We start from the raw sequence: 23,381 nt of genomic DNA, 5'->3' as shown, positions 1-23,381 counted from the left end.
AAATGTGGACTCAAGGGTGTGGCAAAATTCATTTTTTATTTTGCCCAATTGATATGATCTCTCTAAATCTTGATGTATACTATGCTAGTGGTATTTTTATTATGATATTATCATCTCTATTTATAAGCTATTTGAAGATGAAAGCTCTGCTTTATCCATCCTTGTATTCCTATATCTACTGGGTTGGTTCTAAGTATTGAATTAATCGAATCCTTTGGAAAACTTTTACTATCACTTAATGCATTACATAAAAAATATTGCTTTTCATTATTTTTGTCTTAGATATTATTGTTACCCTCTCAAATTTTCCTGGTAAGATCATTTTCAATTGTTTTCATATAGCCATTAAATTTTCAAAAGTATGGTTGTTGTTTTTTCTAAGAAGGTGAAAATCAAAGGAAAAATGTTTGGGTTCTGAAAACTACTTCTCTCTGTGGGGACAATTCTAGCCTCTCCTGACTTAATCACAGCATACAAGTTACTCCTCATATCCAGAGGGCAAAAGCTCTTTATCCTTTTAAAGCCCCAGTCATCAGGTTGAAGTTTCTCACCAACTCAGTTGAATTTAACAAGTAATTACTTAGGAGTATTATATTCTCACCACAGTAAGGGTTCAAAAAGTGCAGATTTATCCCAATTATCAAGTCTAGTTCTGAGGAGCCTTTGAAAGGTCATGAGGCTGAAAGTGTTCATTACTCAAGACCAGTCTCCTTGCACATGTAGGAGGGAAACAGGAGGGGTGCGTCCATTAGAACCAGATTCTACCGCTGACTAGCTCTGTGACCTTGGACAAGTTTCTGAAACTCTCTGAGTCTCCATTTCCTCACCTGTACAATGGAAATAGTGATAGCACCTACCCCATATGGTTGGTATGATGTTTGAATGACTTATTACACACAAAGTACGTAGGGCAGTGCCTGGAGGTTAAGTGCTATGTGAGTGCTTATTTTATCATTAGTATTCAGAAGGCTATCAGATAGAGAATTGTCCTTGGGAGAATAGAGAATAGCTGATCTTCCTCTTCCAAGTCTTTGCTCCTGCTCTTGGTTTGACAGTGGAGCCATAGCTCGTTTGACTTGCAAAGAAGAAAGGGTAGATGAAAGAGGGAAGGAAGAAAGGAGAAGAAAGAGATGACAAGTTATTATGCTGCTTTTCATCTCCATCAGGAGATGGAATTCATGGAGCATTGATAGACAGTAATTCCCTGGCCAAACAAATTCCAGATTTTGTGCAGAGATAGCTTCTCAGCCTTTTGGCTAAGATCAAGTGTAGATTTTGTACAGACATTGATTCATTATTGTAAATTTCACATCTGAAGCATTCAGCCGGGGTTACAACTAACCTGGATGGCCCAGATAATCAGTAGTTTGATCTGACAGTACAATTAAGTCAATGGATGGCTACTAAGCTACTCTCCATTTATTGACTGTTGCTGATTTAAAGGCTAAGAGTCTTCTATGTGTCTCAGCTGCATTTTAGTTAATGACATTTTTTTTCATGCTAATAACCTCAACTTGCTGACATCCTGAGATGCATCTCTTTGGCTTCTATATTATAACTTTGTTTGATAACCAAGTTTTTGATAGCAAATTCTGTCTATTAGTAAATAATTTGTATGAATAGAAACGATACTATAAATGTGCAGAGGGATCGTGTTGAGGGTGAAGAACTGTATGGTATGTTATGTTTTTAGTAATATACATTAAATGAATAAATGAGTATGAGTATATGTCAGGCAGTTTATACCAAACTGCTTAACTTAGTAGGACAGGTATAAGGTGTGTGATAGCTACAAATGACAAAGAAGCCAGAGGCACCTCAAATTATATTCAAAGGAATGTATTGACTCTGAAAATACTAATAAGGTAGAAAAACATTACAATGCTTCTTGGCATAATGCTTACAACCATTTGCCACAATTAATGTTAAGAAAGTTGTAATCTTCAAAAATAGAAAAGTGATTTTTCTGTTCTGTTACTAAACTAATATGTGTGTGTGTCTAGATGTATATATCCAAACAGCAATTAAATCAGAGTTTTCTTACATAAAACTTCTTATTGCCATCACTATATAAATTGTTGTCATTCATTCTTTTGATGAATGTATTGTTTTCTTTCCTCTTTCTTATTCCTGATTTGCTCATTGCATTTCACATTTCTCAGGAGACATAAAGTGCTTCATTATATGGTATAAAATAAAATTCATCAAGTTTATTGGTACACGTGGGTGCTTTCCTGCTGGAGGAGACATAGACTTTTGTATTTGGCTTAGCCCGTTTGGGCTGCTATAACAACATACCACAGACTGGTGGCTTATAAGCAACAGAAATTGATTTCTCACAGTTGTGGAGGTTTTGAAGTCCAAGATCAAGGTGGGGGCAGATTCAGTGTCTGGTGAGGGCCCACTTCCTAGTTCATAGATGGCATCTTTTCTCTGTCCTCACATGGAGAGAAGGGGCAAAGGAGCTTTCTGGGGTCTCTCTTATAAGACCACTCATCTCATTCATGAGGGCGCCACCCTCATGGCTCTATCACCTCCTAAAGGCCCCAACTCCTAATACCATCACCTTTGAGGTTAGGATTTCAACATATGTTTTGGAGGGGCAGAAATATTCAGTTCATTGCAGTATTCAGCAGAATTAATAGAAAACACAGTTTCTACCTGGTTAGAGCTTACATTTGAACATGTTGGGAGCAGGTTTTTTTCTTAAGTAAAATGATTGCTTGTTAGAACTCAGAATGTAGGTATGGGGTGATGGTAGATCTTCTGTGCATATGGATTGATTGCATATACAATCTGCTTTAAATAACAGCATATTCCAGGATGTTCGTCTGTGTTAACTAAATGCAAAACTTGACTAAATCTCTTGGGAACAATGTATTTCATTTATCAGCTCCATATTCCAAGACTGGGTTGTTACTGTCACTTTATCATAGTAATTTTTCTTTTGTTTTCAGTTATGGTTGACACGCAATATTATTTTACATTAGTTTTCTGCTTTCCTTCTTTCCTCTCTCCCTTCCTGACTTTTGGTTCCAGCGATATGCATCTCCTGACTTCTCCCGCAGAGTAAAATTGTAAGGACCAACTACTTCTCGGACTTCATGGGCTGCTAACTTTCCTCTTGCTCCTTTTGCTTCAGAACAGGTTCTTACGCTTTGCTGTCATTACAGTAACAGGGAAGGGGAGGGAGGTATTAGAACACAGATGGCTGAACTCCATTTCACCCCACCCCTGCCCCCCACCGAGCCCCAGTTTATGACAAAACAGGTCTGAGAATTTGCACTTCTGAACAAGTTTCAGGTGTTGCTGCTGCCGCTGTGTCTCATTGCTTCTCCAACTCACTGACCTGTTTTGTGTTCCAAGAACACAACAGGCTTGTTCCCGTCTCAGGGCCTTTGCTCCTGCTGTTTTCTCTGCTTGGAAAGCTCATTCCCTCATTTCCTTCACGTGGTTTCTTAAATGCTTGTCTCTCATGAGAATGTCTTAGACCACTAGGTTTAAAACTGCTACTCTCTCTTTCCTCACCCTATTCCCTGCTTTGTTTGTTTCCACCCGTTTATCATGTTATATACTTCATTTACTTACAGTGTTAAGTTCTCCATCTGTCTCCCTACTAGAATGTAAGCACCAAAAATGCAGGGATTGTTTATATTTGATTTGGTATGTTTCCCGTTAGAGCCTCAGGACCTTGAACAGTTCCTGGTACTTGTAAGCCTCAACAAATACATAGTCGCTTAATGAATGATTCAAGATGATCAAGATTATCTAAGAGTTTATAGCAGGCTTCCAAAAGAATTATTGAAACCACACACACAAAAAAAAAATTGGTGCTGTGATGGTTATAATTAATGCATGGTTTAGGCTCACAAGCCTCAAGGAGCATGGAGAAAATGTTGGATTTGTTTCAGGAGCTTATATCCTGAAAGAGATGCGATTATTAACCCCCCATAAGGAAACTGATCAAACCAGATGCCACGAAACACAGGACTGGGACCTGGCCCTGTACTGGATGCAAAAGAATTAAGGTCACGGCTGGACAGAAGCTAATTTCTTCTTGCCGGGAACTTTTTTTTTGGTGGAAGGATAATTCCTTTAGGAATGTTTATTTTTTCCAGAATAGTTTGAGATGACTTACAGTAAATATAAATACATATAATCAATAGAAGGCGGTGCATAAATAACTTTTTTAAAAATCTGGAATATGTAGATAGTAATAAATAGTAATAGAAACAATCTTTGCATATTAAATATCAGTTGATTAGATTTTGTTGTAACCTTATAGCATAACTTTTAAACCAGTTACATCCTTGGCTCTGTTTTAATTTTTTGATGTAGTAGAAGAAAATATATTTGTAGTGTAAGGCTATATGTCTGCATTATTTCTTGTATTCCTGTGGTAAAACCAAGGACATAACACCTTGTTTTTGAAGTCTAGATTTAAAATCTCTGTAATGCCCTTCTAGTAAGTGTATAATCTCATATCAACTCTAACTTTTAAAATGAACTGGTGCCTTATTACAAAAACACAAACAAGAGTGAGCTACCAAGCCTCAAATAATGCAATCATGTTTCATTGTGATATTACTTCTCAATCTTTATTCTTTTTGAAACTCCTGTAGTTTAAGCCTAATAATATGAATTTTCATCCATGATTTGTATACTTATGAAGTTTACAATATATTGCCATAATGGGAATTTTTGGAAAGCAGAAAGAAATGTTAATTATTCCATCGTCATTTGCAGTAATCTCTCTCAAACCCTTTTCTGGAATTGATAGAGATATATTTTTTTAAGCCTTACAAGTAATAATTACAGTATTGAAAAAAAATGACAGCTTGTGTGTGCTAACTGTAAGCTGTGTACTTTTATTGGAATCATGCAAATTAGGGCTCATAGAGGGCTGCATAATAATAGCCTCTAATTATGTCATATTTCCCTGAGATTGTATTGTATTTACATATACTGGCACTGAGGATGACACCATAAAGGGTCCTCTGCTGACACAGTGGTGGGATCTGACCTCATGACAGGCTCAGTTAAGGCAGGAATGAACACGGGAAGCTGTGCTAGGTAGAGGAGCCCTCAGCACTTCAGCATTTCCTAAAGTAAATATGGTAAGAGGCAATTTGAAGCACATTGGAATTTGCTTGGAATCCAGATTTCTGCTTTTAGAGCTACTTACTGTGTACTTAGGGAGTTCTCAGACAATTGGAAGCCATTTGTGGGTTACTGCATTTACTTTTGTCTTACTACCCTATAGCAGTAAACTGTCAGGCTATAACAGAGTTATAATGTGAGGCTTGTTTCATTTGATTTTACAGGGTGTATGACCGATTTAACTTTGAAAAAGAAACATAATAGCCAAGGCATTTACTTAAACATTGAACACTTATCAGTGTTGATTCTGACATTCAGAAAGTCGGTCTCCTTTCCTTTGCTGCAGCATGATTTAAATATGCACACATGGGGAAGTGTGATATTCAATGGAAGGCAGGCTCTGTAGGGGAGGAGAGGGGTTCATCTGGACCTAGCACTCTGCTTATTACATCATAGACATACACTGACTGGGAAATCACCACACACAGACACACACTCATACCCATCTCTATCTGTAGTTATAGCTGCTTTGCTCTCACTCATGCAATACTCTTCAATGTTCAAGAGCATGGTTAAGGAGTCCAAAAGTAGTCTTTGGTACAAAAGACTTCATCTGTGGCTACCACAGTCACTGGTTCTCTAAATTTTGATGTCATTTTTCTTCCCCTAAAATGTGAGAAAACACAGAAAATTGCTTCTCCAAGACAGTATGAGTTTTCTGTTAAAGATATGGAAGTCAAACCTTCTAGCTGTGCAGTTCAGTACTGTCATTCCCCATGCAGGAGGCCTGCTGGAGTCGGTGGTCATTGAAGCATATGCCGTCCCACTCCTAATATGAGTTACATGCAGTTTCAGACTTTGGGAATAGAACTTAACCTAGAGGAGTTTAAGATCATTGTGTCAGTAACCCTTTCTGATACGTATATGTCAGTAACCCTTTCTGACACATATATGTAGGTGGTACATACATATAATACCTCATTTTTCTACGGACCTTAGAGAACTATAAAAGGAAATGCAGTATGTCAGAGTTCATAACTAAACTGTCGAAATGGGGCTAATATAAATAAAGATATTTAACTATACAATGTAAATTATATTATTGACTTAGTTCTAAAAACCAACAATTTCTTTTTTTTTTTTTTTTCTTACTTTTCCCAATGATGAGTAGGTAATACAAATTTCTCTAATAATGGGAGTATTTCTCAAGACAGTTTTGGAAACTGTCACATTTTGGAGCATTCTCAAATGAGGATAATGTATGTCATTTGCCAGAATTTAGGAAATAACCAAACAACATGTGGAGACAAGTCTGGTAAATAAGAACTATAGTCAGAGAAGTTAACATCAAGTTTGCATAAAACAAAAGCTATGTTTTGAGCCAAAGAAGCTAGTCACTGGTCTTAGCTAATGTATTTGTGTTACATGGAATTCTCTAAGTGTTGAAGTAGTTTTTGACATTTTTACATTGAAACTATTTGGGCCATATGCTACGATATGCAGTGTATGCAGAAAGCAGGATTTGTTACTTAAACCAGACACCAAGAATGCAATCTTGGTGTTCAATTATAGTTTTGATACATGTACGTTTTTTGGATAATGGGGATGTTGGAGTTTTCTAGTAAAGACCATGAAGAGTTTTCATCTAGGTTACATTTTTAAAATATTCAAAAATTTTAAAATGTGGGTTTTAACCTACTTTTTCGAAGATGAAAATGATGCATGTTAATTTTTTTGTTGTTTGTTCCCCAAAATATATAATCTTTCCAGAAAGTTTCTCATGACATAGTTCCTTTCAAAGCATGTTAAATTCGTCTTAATTCTACCATTCAGGAGTTATTTGATTTTGTTACTAGTTTTCTTATCTGTAAAAAGAGGAGGCTAGGATGAAGGAGCATCAATATCCTTTTCAGTCCTAATAATTTATTGTTATCTCTTCTTTTTTACGTATAAGCCCTTAGCCATCATTTCTATCTTAATTAAATGATTGAAGTCATTGACATTTTAAACAGTTTATGAAAGAATCCCAGAAACTGACTCAATAAACATTTTGTGTAGCAACATAAACAGCTTCCATAACTTTAAAAAAAAGTTTGTTGGCACTAGAATTGTGACTCTCATAGTTCTTTCATTCCCAGAAGCTTATTTTAGCATGTCAAGTGGCTATGTTGATGATTTGTCACACAGAACTCAACATTAAATTTTTGCTTTAAGTGATCACCCATTTTTGTTCTGACATAAAGCGATATTCACTGCAGCTGTTAGTGCATGACAGTTGACTGACTGAACTTGGAATTACTGCCTCGGCTTGTTGAAACACGCTGCCATATATTCTTGTTGCAATGTGATTGCTCTTCTGTTTTCACAAGCTATTCAAGAAGAAAATTAGTTGCATTTCTTTATGGCAACACTTTGCATAAACATGCAGCCATCATTTATCTACAAATCATATAAAGTTAAATGTAATCAATTACAGTTGTATGTAAGTATTCAGGGTGCTCCTATAGGGGTGTCCTTGTTGCTGATGGCTGAGAGGGGTTGATAGCATCATATCAGGGACCCTCATTCATTTGCAGCTGGGATTCCTTGATGTAAGAATTTACTGACATGTTTTTATGGGTGTAAATACTCACAGGTGTCCCCATTGTCTGAGTGGTCTGGATGCCATTTTGAGACTGGTTATAACGCCGACCCCCACCATTTGGTTAAGGGACAGAATTATGTTACATATAAGCCAATGCAGTGTGATCCAAAAATCATTTGTACACTTGGCATCAATTCTGATTCTTTGGTTTTCTGCTGTTGTTTGTATTATAGCAAGAAATTCTATTTAAGTGTCTGTGGATGTATCTTTCAGGAAGTGGTATTTGAAGGCACTGAGAATTGCCTCCATTTAGAAGAAATTAGTCATCAGGGTTGAATATATTTTAGTCCTCAGAAATTTTGAGGAATTTTATTGCCCTATTTACTGATAGGGAAATTTGGGAAACTAATTTTTGTGTGTGTGTGTGTGTGAAATAAAATTGGTAAGTGGTCTCTTCCTTTTAAGCCCCAACAATTTTCTACCTAGAAAGTGACTGCTTTAACTTGGTAAAGGCTAACCTTCAATAGAAATTACCAAACCAAGCAGCACTGCAAGACCAGTGAGTTTTCCATTCAACTGAATGAAACTCTAACTAAATTACTGGTTTAGACAGCGTTTGGCTGCATGATCTGTTGGTCAGTTGAGGAAAAACTGAATGCACCACAGCACAGCGGCAGACTGGATACACGTATTTTTAAGCAGCTTTGCTGGGTGACAGAATGGGGTAACAGAGCCATAATTTATAGTCACTAATATGAAGATGTTATATCAATTACCTAAGAAAAATACCATCCTGGATTTATATCCTTTAGTTATTAGAAAGTGGCAGCTATCTTAAATTAGTTATACAAAATAAAGAATTTAGCGGTAGAAATTAATCACTGTCATGATCCCTACACAGATGCTGAGTTGCAGTGCTATGCAAAACATTTGTTTGGAAAAAGGAAAATTGCTATTATGGTCACCTTAATAGAAACAGACAATCAAACAAATCTTAATTTAAAAGATTTCATGCAGTCATAAATCATGATGGCACTAAGATTTAAAGCACAAAAAGCAACTTCATAAAGAAGTGAGGCATGCCAGCAAGAGCCAGAAACCAAGCCTGGTGCCTCCATCCTATTAACTGTGTTGGAAATGTTTCGATAGTTCAGGCCAAACTGGACTGACTGTTCATTTTACAGTAACATGTAACCCATCTCCTAATTGGTTGTCCTACTGTTCCTAGTCTCCTCCAATCCTTTTCCACCTAGATAGCAGGGTAGCCTTAAAATGTCCATGTAGTCATGCTATCCCCCCAAACAAAATCCATCAGTACCTTCTAGTTGCATTTGGGATTACATCCAACCCCTTAAAGTGACCTGATCTCACCTCCTGCATCCCTCCCCCAGAATGCTGGCCTGCCTTTCCTTCCTTGAGTACTTCTTCCCTCCTCCTAGGGTACTCTGGGAGAGAAGACAGTACTGGTGTTTGTTCTGCATTTGGTTTAACCCGTTATTTCTAATACTTTAGTTCCACTTAAGCTCAGTCACGTAGCTAAACAAAACAAACAACAATCTCTGTAAGAGAGGAAGGAGGATGGGCTCAGGCAGTGGGATTGGAATGACTTAAAAGTGGCTGTATGAAGTTTGTATCACTCACTCGAATATTAGCTGAATGTTGTGCTTGATTTTACACATGGTGACATGTATGACCCCCCTATCTGGTACTGTGTGGTTGTCCACAAATGTTTGCATGTCTGTGAGTGATAGGTGCCCCGTGATCGAGTGTTATTTGGTAGTTGCAATATCCTCTTGGAAGGCAACATAAGCATCAACACAAGCTAGATTTTCTTTATTATTATATTGCTTTACCATCTGTCTGCCTAGCTTTCTCGGGCTTCTTTAAATAGGCTTCAGACTGGCCAGTGTCACCAAGCATCCAACTCTTACAGATGGGCCCAAGCGTGGCCAACTGAATTGCAGCTGTGTCTCAGTGCAGGCCAGGACATACTCCTTTTGGCCAGTAACTCTTGTTTGGTTTTGACAGTGGTCTGATAGCATTAATATATCAAAAGAAGAAGGTGATGTCTTTGTTGTCAAGATGTGTGTGTGTGTGTATGTGTGTTTGCGTGTGTGTGTTTAATTTTTTACCAAAGGTGCAAACTGTCAACTCGCAGAATTAACAACTCCTCAAAGTCTAGGTTCCCAAGGCAGGAATAATGAGGGAATTATCTGTAGTCAATGAAGGGAAGTCAGCATTTGGCAGTATATTTTCAAAATGAGTAATCAGTATATTCTATATGGCTTATGTCCAATACCTCAGTATAATCTTTCTTTAGGACCAAAGCACAAATGGAGTTTGGAAACACAAACAAATGCAATCTCATTTTTTTTTTTTCAATACTGTATAGAATATGTGGATTCTCAAAGCATCATTCTTCTTGAATGGAGTACAACCTCATGGAAAATTCCATTTCTGTTCTCTTCCCTGTGAATGTGTGGGGTCAAATATAGCTTTAAATTGGAGAAAAACAAACAGGACTATATCTAATCTTTCTGCATGGCTCAGTTACAAATGACGCAGTCCAGCTTTTCAGGGGAACATACAGAATTAGAAAAAGGAACTAGGTGTGTAGCTACATAGATTAATGGATCATTTTTCATATTCTAGGCCAGAAAGTAATGACTCAGATGTAGCTTAGCTTTGCTTGTTAACCAATGAGCATATTGATGAAAATGGTGACTCATTTAAATGACAGGTCTCCCTTCCAACACCATCTGTCTAGTAGTAATGGACACTTAAGGTATAAATTTTGAAGTCTCTTAATAATAGCTTTATAGGAAAGAACACCATAACTAAAACTGCTATAATAACCCAACAGTTTATAGGAGTTATTTGGTTATTTTTTGAGTGTTTTGCAAAAAGACATCATATTTGGTAATGTAGTAACTTTAAAAAACATATCATGAAAAGAATTAATGAGTTCAGTAAACCTACTTGAGGCAGAGCCATCAGCTTTTGCTCTCTAGAGCATGGAACTAACTAGCTGCCATTTTAAGCACCGTACATGTTACTTAGTACAGCTTCTGTTTTTTAAGGCTTTGTGCTGAATTGTAAATAGGAACAAACATGAAGGTGGGAGTTCATTTTTACAATATTGAAAACAACTGATGTTGAAGTTAAGTGATTGTTTTTCACTATTTACAAAGTCACATGGATGTAGGTAAATGGGACAGTGTAAGTATGTTGATATCTAGAATGGTTCCTGAATGTATGGTTTTGCCTAAACTCCTATATTTGCTTTGTTTAAACTTCTACAGTGATCTACATCCTTCAGTATTTTTTTTTAATCAGATTTGTAGGGAAAACATTGTTTGTAATTTTAAATAGACTGAGATCCATTTACCTTTCTGTTTGGAGAAGGGAAGGTGATGAGTTGATAAATAAATTACTTTGAATTCAAATAAGTACGAAAATAATATTTATCCTACCTGCAGGAAAAATGTCAAATACATTTAAAATCTCATTAGCAGTTTTCATTAAACAATTCTATTTATAAATACTTAAAAATTTTCCAAATAAAATTCTTTAGAACTTTTATTTCTACCTTTATGGGGAAATAAATTTCATTTAAAAAATAATCCTTGACTGAAGCTTTGTACTTAATTTCAACCTTAGCATCTCCCATTTCCACAAAATACTCAAGTGATAATATAGTACACCCGAGAGGATCTAAAGCATACTATTGCATGTTATGTTAACTATCACACTATTATATTAACAGTTTAAAATGTAATGAACTTGTTAGAAATAGGTGATAAAGATTGTCATTCATTTTCTTACATTGTAAAATCCAGAAATTGATAATATTATGGCTCAAATAGGCCAGTACTACAAAAACTTAAATGAGAAACTGAGCATATAAAACACTAAGATACAATTTTTGATCAGATGAAGGGAAATTCTGATAATACTTCATAGTACAGTATAGAACTCTCTCTAGAAAATCGCCTATATTTAATTATAACATAGTAACTATGTAATAATGGTTACATTATAAAACTTACATGATAAAGTTTTAGAACTTTAAGTACTTTTTCCCACAGAATTGTTACAAATGTGTTAGATTCTCTAACACTGTATCGGACCATTTACAGCAGTTAAAGCAGACTTTTGTGAACTGCTTAGTCATAAAATAACTATTTTTTGCATCCGTAATAGGAAATTGCATTGACTGTATGAATTTGGAAGGCCAGGAGTGTATCTGCCTATTTCAACTGTGGGAATTTGTGTTCTGATCTCTCAAGAGTTTCAATTTGTAGCCACAATACAATGTTCAGCTTTTTGCCCACTAAGAACTCATGGATTCTGTGATAATCTACACACTTTAATCCCATTTTTTATAATCTCAAATAATAGTGAGAAAGCCAGTTCTTTTACGTTGTAATATTGGGTTTAATCTGGTTTCCTTAATTAATTGTTTCTAACTGAAACAAACAAACAAAACAAAACAAAACAAAACACCTTAAAAAAAAAAAAAAAACAACAAATACATAAACTCTTGGAGTGGTGGAGGTTTAGAAGCAATGCAATTCAACCAGTTGAGCAAATGAGATACTTGGGTCCCATTGAGAGTAAATGCTTCATCCGGGCCAGTGGCAGAACCAAAACTCGAACTCAGGGCTCTTTATTTTTCATTTATGTTTCACCTCTACTCCCATATCAGTCAAAATATTTATTTCGTAGTTCATGTAAAATATTGAAGTTTTAGGTAATATGGGTACAGTAAAATACAACTATTTCTTGTGTTCAAGGAGTTTGGCCTGCGGCTGAGGCGTTTACCAACTATTTAGATAAATAATAGTATTCATTGGCAGGGTTTAATAACTTTTATATCAACAGATATTAGTCATCATCTGAGTACCTTTTTGCTTATTTGTGAACACACAGCAACAACAACAAAAAGTACTGATACATAAATACATAAGCAAACCCCAGTGCCATGCCAAGCTATACTGAGCTTGACTCAAAAACAAAAATCAGTGATACAGATGGTCTTTATTTAAAATGTTGATGTTTTGTTCACTGTAGATTTTTTCTATTAGCTAAAGTCCACACTTCATTTACATTTCTTAAGTTTTTAGTTAATAATATCCTTTTTCTATTCCAGGATTCATTACCTTTAGTTGTTGTACCATGTAAATTTTTTTGCATTAATATTGATTTTTAAAATATTAAAATATTTTTTATTATGATTACTGAGATTTGGGGCATTCATTTAGATTTTCATCTGAAATGACTGCTTCGTTTACCCCACCCTCATCCTTGGTGCACGCACATACTTGAGTACACACACGGAGACACACACACACATACACACACACAACACACAATGAGTACTTTATTTTGTTTTTGAGACATGTTTATTTGACTATTTTTATCCAAAAGAAGGCCCTTAAGCCCCAACTGGGCAGATTGCTTAAATGTGAGAAAATGTGATTCAAATGTATACAATACAAACTTGGAACATAATGTCATAAATAACTCAGGTATGTTAACTGGCATTTATACATGAAGCTGCAAATTTCTGATTGTAAATATCCCAAGTTCCATAGTAAACATATTATCTGAGCTCTCAGATCAGGCTTCAGACCAGTAAAATAAAATGAAGACATAAACCTGACAAGCCAGATGCCAGAGATGGGGCTGCCCTTAATCATAGCACATGTAGTTACATTCCGCTTTTACTTTTAAGACTATTCTTGAATTCTTACAATAAATAAATATGAAGTTTGCATTTAATCTTCTCTAAAATATCACATCACTTTGCAACTTAAATGCAGGATAATTATTTTCACCAGATGTTATTTACTGAAATAATTTCTGGACCAGACGATAACATTTAGCACTCATTGTAACATTTGGATGTTCTCTTATGCCCCAATGCATTTGGACTTATTACGAAATCATTATTATAAGGCAGGAAGTTTCAATAATTTATAGAAGTCATTATGCCTGGCAGAGTAGTAACTCTAAGAGAAATTACTTAAATGTCCCACACACATCCCATATTCTTCTTAATCTGAATTTCTCTCTCACCCATTCTTCTTATATACAAAATCAAAAACCAGATAGTTTGAGCAGAATTCTACAAGAAAGGCTGTTTTATCACATTGCCTAATTTCTTATTTTCTGTTTATACATCTTATATATGATACAATTGAATCATATAACCATGTCCATTCAATTATTTGCTGATTGCCTTTAATGTTGAGATTGGACTTTTGCCTTCTCTTTGGATGCATAATGATTTGAAATTATCCTTCTGATTACTGACACTAAGTTTGCACAGAATGATACCGCTTTTGCTTCAGAATCTGTATCTCTCTAGAGAGAATTGCATGATAGAAACAATAGAAGTCAAGATTCCTTGTCTAAGCTTCACTGTTTACACAAAATGCACAATGTACATTTTTGCCTACATATTTTACTTTACTAAATGGTTCTGTAAAGAAAGGTATTTAAGGATAAGTTTTTAAAAATTGTATTGAGTTTTACAATAAAGGTATGACTGTTCCTTTGAAAACTTGTATTTTTCTTTTCTTTTTTCCTGTCTTTAAAGTGTAAACTCCTTCATTGATTTTCCCCTACAGTGAACCATTTTCTCAAAGTTTAATGGAAAAAAACTCTCATGCAGAGGATAAATTGTTGTATTAAAAACTACTCTTCATCATAAGCCATGTGAAATGATAAATGCGTATTTGGAAATAAAACATATTACAGGGTTTCTACTTAAAAATGACAGTATATTCACACATGCATTTTTTCCTCTCCTCAAACCCAGCTAAAGGGCATCAATAGAACCAAAAAGATATTAATTCACAAGGACAAAAAGAGCCAGAGAGAAAGCAACAGTAGAAACGTGTTTTAACAAACATTGCTGAAGCAAGAAGGCAGATGGTAATTGACTTATCCAAACAGAAGAAATTTCCACCTAGCCCGCAGAGGACAATATCACCAAGAAATTAGTCATCATACTTCTTGGAACCCCACCTAGAGATCCCCTGTACTTTCAAAGGCTGAGGTGAGGCATGGGGCTGAAAAGAGCAGCCGTGGTAGAAAGGCTCACACACAACAGTTGAAGGCTGAAGTGGTCCCCAGGGATAAAAGCCTCAGTTGTAAATATTTTTTTTAAAAAAATTAAGGATCACCCAATATTTTACAAATGCTTCAAATTATGAGAAAGATAAGTAAAATCCTGGAGGACACAGAATTTTGCAGAGAGCAAAAAAAACTTAAGGAGGAAAAAAAACCCAAAATGATAATATCTACAGATATTTGAGGACTATGTCCATAAAATAAGAATTGGAAACTCTGATGAAGAAACAGAGATCAAGAAGGTTTTTGAAAATTTAAAAATATGATAACCAAAGCAAAGAAAAATAATTAAAGGGTTGGAACATAAAGTAATGAATTAATTTTTTCAGAAGGTAGGAAAAAAGATAAAGAGGTCAAAAATAAAAAAATAAAACAATAAGATCAATCTAAGCAGTCCATTATCTCCACTGTAAGGAATTCCTGAGAGGTGGGAGGAAACAAGAGATAATAAAGAATTTTCTAGAACAACAGAACACAACCCAGATTAAACAGGTCCACCAAGAACCCAGCCCAATGAATTTAAAAAAAGGTTAACTCACAACACATCATCATAACATTTCAGAACACCAGGAATAAAAAAATAATAATAATTTTCTTAAGCTTTGAGAGAAAATTAGTCCTTCATACCCAAAGGAGAAAGGATCAGAATGGCTTTGGACTTTTCACTAATAACACTGGGTAAGGGAAAACTTGAAAATTCAGAGAAAAAGTAATTTTTAACCAAGAATTTTGTGCCAAGCCAAACTATCGATCACATGTCAGTGAAGAATAACAGATGTGGATCTACTCGCAAAATATACTTCCCATGCATGCTTTCTTAGAAGGGGCTGCTGGAGAATAGACTTCAGCAAAACAAAGGAATAAACCAAGACAGATGAATACTATGTGGGATTTTTGAAATAGAAGGTCTGACACAGAAGAATGTTGAAAGGAATTGTCAAGATGACATCTGTACAGAGCAATAAGTGCATATTGGAGCAGGGAGGTAGAGGGTTGCAGGAGAGAAGGTATTTGAAAACCAAATAGAGCTGCTAGAATATTTATTACATATAAGATTTGCAAAATGTATTGAGAGACACTTGACAGATCCATTGACATATTGGGAGAACATAAAGCAAAGTTCATAGGAACTAAGCAGATGAACAAAACATATTTATTAATTCTAAGACAAAACAATTTATATGAGAAAGGAAGGGGAATCATAGGATGCTATTTGGCTCAGCAATGAACAGTATTTCATTGTCAAAGTGATATAAACAGTGATTATTGATTTAACCAGCAGTTGTGATATAACTATATTGAGAGGATTAGAGGAAGGGAAGTGGGTTCCCGTATTAGATTTACTACCATGATGAAAAGTACACAATGTCTTAGATTCCCTGGAAACACATTCTGTGCAGGAAGTTTATTGAGGAGTACCCTTGCAATCAACACTGGTGGAGAACTAAAGGAAACAGGATTGGCTGGAGGGAGGAATTGAATTGTGATGGTGATGCACTCACAACAAAGATCTCACTCTGAAGCTGGGTTGGACCCCTCAGAATGGCACTGCCTTAATTCAAGGGGGCCAGGCTGTTCAACCCTCAGAACCCACTCATCACTGGAGGTGGGAAGCTGTAAGGGAGTGCTATGGACTGGGTGCGTCCCCCCAAATTCATATGTTAAAGCCTAATACCCAATGCAATGGTATTTGGAGGTAGGCCTTTGGGAGGTAATTTTATTTCAATTAGGAAATGAGGGATAGAGCCCTCGTGATGGTATTAATGCTCTTGTAGAAAAAGGAGGGAATAGGGTAGCCCTCTCTTTTTACCACAGGTGGCTATAGTAAGAGAAGGTGGCCATCTGCAAGCCAATGATAGAGCTCTTGCTAAGAACCAAATCTGCTGTCCCTTTGATCTTGGACAATGAAAAGTAAATGTCTCTTGTGTAAGTCACAAAATCTATGGTATTTTTTTTATAGCAGCCTGCGCTAGGGCAAGAGGGGTTGTTACCTTGGGCAAGGTGGCTCTTTACTATTGAGGTTCCTGCTCAGAGAGACTCAGCGGAGAGTCGTCAGTCACCAACATTTGAGCAGCTGGGGAAATGAGTACTTCAGTCCAAAAGGGAGACCCTGGGTGGCACACATATCATTATTCACTATCTAAATGTGGTAAATTAGAAATAGATGTATAAGCATATTATTTTGGAAAATGGAGGTAAATGGTGCAGGAAACAGCTAAAACCTTTTAGAACTGGCAGAGGGAGGTAGGCATAGTAGTGGGAGAGAGAGAGATTCTTTTTGTTATAAGCCATTTAGTACTGCTTGATTTTAGCTATGTGCACATATGACGCTGCTAAATTAATAATTAAGTCAACATTAAATTAAGTAAATTTTAGTCACTTATGGGAGCAAATTATTAAATGTAATACCATTTTTGTTGATGATATGTATCAGCTAGGCATACCAATATCTTCTAGTGTATTCAGCACTGACAGATGTTGAAAGAATAGTGACACTAATAAAACAATAACAGTAAAAAGAATCAGACTCTTGCTGTGTGCCAAGTGCTGTGCTAAATGATTTTACTGTATTATCTCAGTTGTCCCCCCCATTAGCCCTTTGAAATGGGTGTTATTATCCCCATTTTACCAAAATAGAAACTGGAACTCAGAGAAGTTGAATCGGTTGCTCATGGTCAAACCTAGCAAATGGTTGGTGCAAAAGTAATTGAGGTTCAAAGGGTTAAAAATAATTGCAAAAACCGCAATTATTTTTGCACCAACCTAATAAATGGTTGTGGTCAGAGCTGGGGTTCTAACTGTTGTGTTTTAACTAAGCATTCCCGTCTCCAAGTACTCTGGCTTAAAACAAAACGTTCTCATGGCAATTATTTGGTGACTCACTTGGTTTTTTCACCAAATCAGTCTCCTTGCACTTAGTGCTGACCACCATTGAAAAACTGTAAACATTCTTTTCCCTTATTTTTCTTCATTTTGCACATGTGTTACAGATGAACAGTGGTAAAAAGATCCTGTATGCACAGAAATGCATGCACAAAAATGCTCCGTTTTGTCCCAAATGAATCAGCTGAGAAGGGATCATTATTGGAAGTGAATGAGGGGCCTCGGAGCCAGAATGTGTGTCATCTAATCCTGGTTCCACAGCATCCTAGCTGGGTATTTTGGTTTGGCAAGTCACTTAAATGTGCTGTACCTCTGAGCTCACCTTTGTGAAGTAGGTATAATAATACTACCTGCCTCTCTGAGTCCTTGAGAGGATGACAGGAATTTAGACACATTAAGCACAGAGATTGTGCCTGACTCTTTAAGTTTTGGCCATTATTATATATTCATTGAAAAAAAGTCAGGGTTGCAATGGATCAATTGCTTCTAGGCCTCTTCTAGAGAATAAAACGTTATCATTAATTTCCTATATTTCAATTCCTTCTTATTTTCATCTTCCTTTTCCTTCTTGAACCTAGATATAAGTGTATAAGCTTTTATAAGGCATTTTATTCAATTATTTGTTTTTCCTGTGCTTGTTTTCTCCCTCCCTTCTCCTCTCTCAAACACAAACGTGAAATAACTTTATTATTCAGTGAGAATGGAATCAGGTATAATGCCACTGTCCTCTGCTCCCTTACTTTTGGAAGAGAAAATAAGATTAATAATGTATAATGACTTGCACATGTTTATTTTCCTTTGTGAGAAGAAAGCGTTATCAAAACCTTTAAGATCTATGCAAGTAATGTGTTCCCAAGGTCTAAACGATAATGTTTACACAGTTTGCTATATTAATAGGCTTTCACTTACCACTGCAAAATTCCTATTTGCCATGCTTAGCTCTTGATTTTCTGTCTAAGGAGGTTATGGAGTTAGTTTGTCACATTTGGCCAGATATTAAGATCCAGTTCTGCCATTAGCCAATAATGTGTCTGCTTTTGGGTCTGTCTATTTGGAAATGAAAATTATACTTCCCCTACCTTCAACCTACTTAAAAATGTCACAAAAGAATAAATTGTACTGAGTTTGAAACAGCAGAGAGTGTGGGTAAATCCTGAGGCACATGAGGACCAGAAACCTTACAGTAAGTAACATCCTTCCTTTTAGCTATAGAACGATACACTCCTTGAGAATAGGCTCACGGCTTACTGGCTTTGCTTTAGTTTCTTAGTTGGAACCAAGGGATGGTTTTAAGATTGAAAAGGAAATACTTGGGTTTGTAGCTGGGGTTTATGGTCAGATCAGCTCCCAGTTTATCCATTTTAAATCTCCAGTTAGCCAAAGCTAAACACATATTGGATTAGCTGCCTTTTGAGGTTATCTTGGTCCCCTCTGCCTTCCCGTAGTACTGACTGTACTTTATTTTATTTTTTTTATTTTTAAGATCTAGTCTCGGTTGAGATTGAGGTCTATGCAATAAAGGAAGATGTCCTTTCCCACACCGGGAAAGAGATTAAGGATCCTAGTCAAAGAGCTACTCAAAGGGTCAATTTCTGTCTTAAGTCCATGCTAGTTTATGAGTATCTGCGTGATGTAAGTGGTGAGAGTGCTGACTCAGGAAATCCAGTCTTGCCACTAATTGACTAATTGGGTTAGCCATAAAACTGAGATGATTTTATGCACCATTCTTTGGGCAGTGTTAATCCTAAATTGTGAAACAGACCTGCCATAAAGATTTTTTAATCCAATTTATTCGGTACTGTGAGGGGTTTTGTTCATTTTTTTTACAAATGGAGTAGATTCAAACGGAATAAATTATAGGAGAAATTAAGAGCCTCTTAATGTTGATTCTAAGATGATTTGCTTTTTAAAAATTAATTATTATAGGCTTATGAATGTTTATTTTTCAATAGATCTTGAGAAATAAACATCTTCTAAAAATAAATTTCTGAGCTCAGACAACTTATTGGGCTGGGAGGAGGTGTTCAAGCTTTAGGAGCTAGTGTGCATGCTAACTAGAGGAAACAATGCCAACAATTCATAGTGATTGCCACTGAAATAAAATTCACTCAGTAGAGATTATAAAAACATGGGTTGTACATTCTCAGGCATTTGAGTCATCATAGACTTGTAGAATGGGGAGAATGGCCTTACAAAAGTTTTTCAATTATTTAAAAATAGTAACTCTTTTTTTTTGGGGGGTGGGGGTGGGGGGGAGTGTTACTACCTGTTTGTTTCCTTCACCTTTTATCCAGTAAATGCATTGAGGATAAATCAGGCTTCTGAATGCTGCTTACGGCCCCTAAAAGGGGTGAAAATGGTAGGGTAAGGCTTGAGGTTGCTGTGTGGCAAGTTAGTGAAAAATATTTCCCTAAACATGTCAGTGTTGGCACTCAAAGATGTTCTTGGTGGTCTAAGTGCTCTCCTTACAATTTTCTGACTTCAGGATAAGCAGTGGGTACACCCAGGATGACACACGCTACCTCCTGCTAAAGTCTCCTGTGGTTGCAATTGTGCTTCCTGCTCTCTAGCCTTTCCCTCACCCACATGCCTTTCCCCAGCGCAGCAACACTCTAACCTGGGTAAAAAGCAATGAAGAGTCTGGTAATCATAACATGTAAAGCACTTTACTTACTTCCTCTGCCTCCTCCTTTTTTCCAATTTCAGTTTCAATGGCATTTGTCCCTGTCAAATGAGCAGATTCCTATAGAGACAGACTCTTTCAGATTAGAAGTGTCTTGGTAGTAGGGTCAGTGTTATTCATTGTTGTATCTCCAGGGTAACATGGGACCAAGCCTGCATGGCCCACTCTGGTTTGGTTTGTTTTGACGGTGTTGAATCAGAATGTGGTTTCTCCTCACCCAATAATAAGTGGAACACTGAATCTGACATGATCCATGAGCTGTACCCCTTTTCCGACACTGGTCCCATACCCAAGTCCTCCCCATCTCTGTCTCACTGGTGTCCTCCCCACCATTGTGTTCGTCAAAAAGAAAAGATAAGAGATGGAATCTCTATTGCTCATGTTACTAGATTTTTTTTAATGCAATAGTTTATTAAATTGATTAAAATGATTCTAAGGTCAGGGCCGGCCCGGTGGCTCAAGTGGTTAGAGCTCCATGCTCCTAACTCCGAAGGCTGATGGTTCGATTCCCACATGGGCCAGTGGGCTCTCAACCACAAGGTTGCCAGTTTAATTCCTCGAGTCCCTCAAGGAATGGTGGGCAGCGCCCCCTGCAACTAAAATTGAACACAACACCTTGAGCTTGAGCTGCCGCTGAGCTCCGGATGGCTCAGTTGGTTGGACTGCATCCTCTCAACCACAAGGTTGCACAAGGGTTGGTGGGCTGTGCCCTCTGCAACTAGCAACAACTGGACTTGGAGCTGAGCTGCGCCCTCCACAACTAAGACTGAAAGGACAACAACTTGAAGCTGAACAGCACCCTCCACAACTAAGATTGATAGGACAACAACTTGACTTGGAAAAATAAAACGTCCTGGAAGTACACACTGTTCCCCAATAAAATCCCGTTCCCCTTAAAAAAAAAAAGAAAGAAAATGATTCCAAGGTCAACTCAAAGTTGCCTAATTCAGATGGCCCCAGTGTCACAAAGGCCACATTAAGGTATTATATCATATGCCTGCCCCTAGCATATATTCTGTGTTCAGTAAACATTTGTTGAAAGGAACTAAATTATATTTAGAGGCTTCAAAGTTTTGTTATGGAAAGGTGAGTCTACGTATGCTGTTATCACCAAATACATATATACATATATATATATATGCACATATATATAGTTAAGTTTAATCTCATTTCCTAATGAGTCTCCGACATCACAGGTCTCCTTTCCTTCTCCTTCACACGACAGTAATTGAGTTCTGAGACGTGAGATCTGCTACTAAACGATCACTTGCAATTTGCATTGAAATGTCAAATACGTTATTTGGGAATACTCCAGATAACTTAGGAAGGTATTTAATTTAAAAATCTTCCTGAGGGAAAATGTGAATGTACATCAAATGAATCAGGAGGCACCCCTAAAGTTTTAGAAGTCAGGTCAACAAATGGCACACTCAAAACTTCAGGAAAGGATGGGAAAGAAACTCTATCCTAGATGGTGATATATCAAAGTATTTAAAACTATTTCATACTTATCTTGAGGGCATAAGCTCTGGATAAACATTAAAAGCAAACTTTGGGGCTACTAAATTTGGTGTCTATATTAGTTTGCTGGTACTGCCATAACAAAATACCACAGATGAGGTGGCTTAAACAACAGACGTTTTATTTTCTCGCAGTTCTGGAAGTTGGAAGTCCAAGACTGAGGTGTCATCAAGTTTGATTTCTTTGGAGGCCTCTCTCTTCGGCTTGTAGATGGCCACCTTCTTGCTGTGTCTTCATACGGTTTTTCCTCCGTGTGCACACATCCCTGGTGTCTCTCTGTGTGTCCAAATTTCCTCTTCTTATGATTACAGTGTCAGATTGGATGAGGGCTCACCCTAATGGCCGAATTTTAATTTAATCACCAGTTTAAAGGCCCTGTCTCCAAATATAGTTACATTATGAGGTGTAGGAGTTTGCAGCCTCAACCTATGACTCTGAAGGGGACACGATTCAGCCCATAATTATGTCTAAGCTAGAAGTTGTCTTAGAAACATACGACTCAGGCAGTAAGTAAGCACTGAATGTTTCTCCTATAAGATGGTGCGAACTTGGACAAGCTACTTCATGTCTGTGGGCCATAGAGTTGTCATCTGTAAAGAGGAGAAAATAGAGCAGCCAAGTAGAGTTGGGAGAACTGAATGAAAAATCATACAAGCATAAAGCAAGAATTTAATAAAAGTAAATTGTGATGATGTTTCTTGCAATTTTACCTTTGAGTTTGAACCAAACTCCCCACTGCCACCCTCCTCACACAAAACTAAGAATAACATTGGCACGGGCATCGAAACAACCAATACACAGGGTGCCCTTCACTTTGCTGAAGCCTTGAGATTATAGGAAGAGAGCCCCAAATCAAGTCCCTAAAAAATAAAATCATGTTTCCCTGAAAATAAGACCTAGCCAGACCATCAGCTCTAATGCGTCTTTTGGGACAAAAATTAATATAAGACCCGGTCTTATTTTATTATAAGACCAGGTGTTTATAATATAATATAATTAATATAATATAATATAATATAATATAATATAATATAATATAATATAATATAATATATAATATATAATATAATATATAAAATGTAATATAATATAATATAAAATATAATGTAATATATAAATATTGGGTCTTATATTAATTTTTGCTCAAAAAAATGCATTAGTCCGGCTAGGTCTTCTTTTCAGGGAAACACGGAGCTAAGAAGGGATCCCTCCTGGCATCTCTCAGCAGTAAAGTTGGAGGGGAGGGGTCTTGGGAAGGAAATTTGATTTGATTATATTAGTCTTATGTGTGTCATTCAATGGTTCTCAATCCCATAGGCTCACTAGGAAGATCTGAGCTTTGACTGGGTCCCTAGGAGGCCAATGTACAGTGGCAGAGATCACAGAGTCTAGAGTCAGGTAATGTGAGTTCAAATCCTAGCTCTGCCACTTACTAACTGTGGGATCTCGGCAAGTTAATTAATCCTTCTA

At 36.6% G+C, this 23,381-nt stretch overlaps 1 pseudogene; it reads left to right on the top strand.

Moving 5' to 3' along the window:
- Window positions 1-1,236: 1,236 nt before the first annotated feature.
- LOC141572009 (U2 spliceosomal RNA) lies at window positions 1,237-1,404 on the top strand (annotated as a pseudogene).
- Window positions 1,405-23,381: the final 21,977 nt, after the last annotated feature.

Source organism: Rhinolophus sinicus, chromosome 2 (assembly GCF_057876585.1).
Source record: "Rhinolophus sinicus isolate RSI-liver-muscle chromosome 2, RSI-T2T, whole genome shotgun sequence".
Taxonomy (NCBI): domain Eukaryota; kingdom Metazoa; phylum Chordata; class Mammalia; order Chiroptera; family Rhinolophidae; genus Rhinolophus; species Rhinolophus sinicus.
The sequence above is the reverse complement of the archived record's forward strand: the minus strand, read 5'-3'. Positions and strand labels throughout refer to the sequence as shown.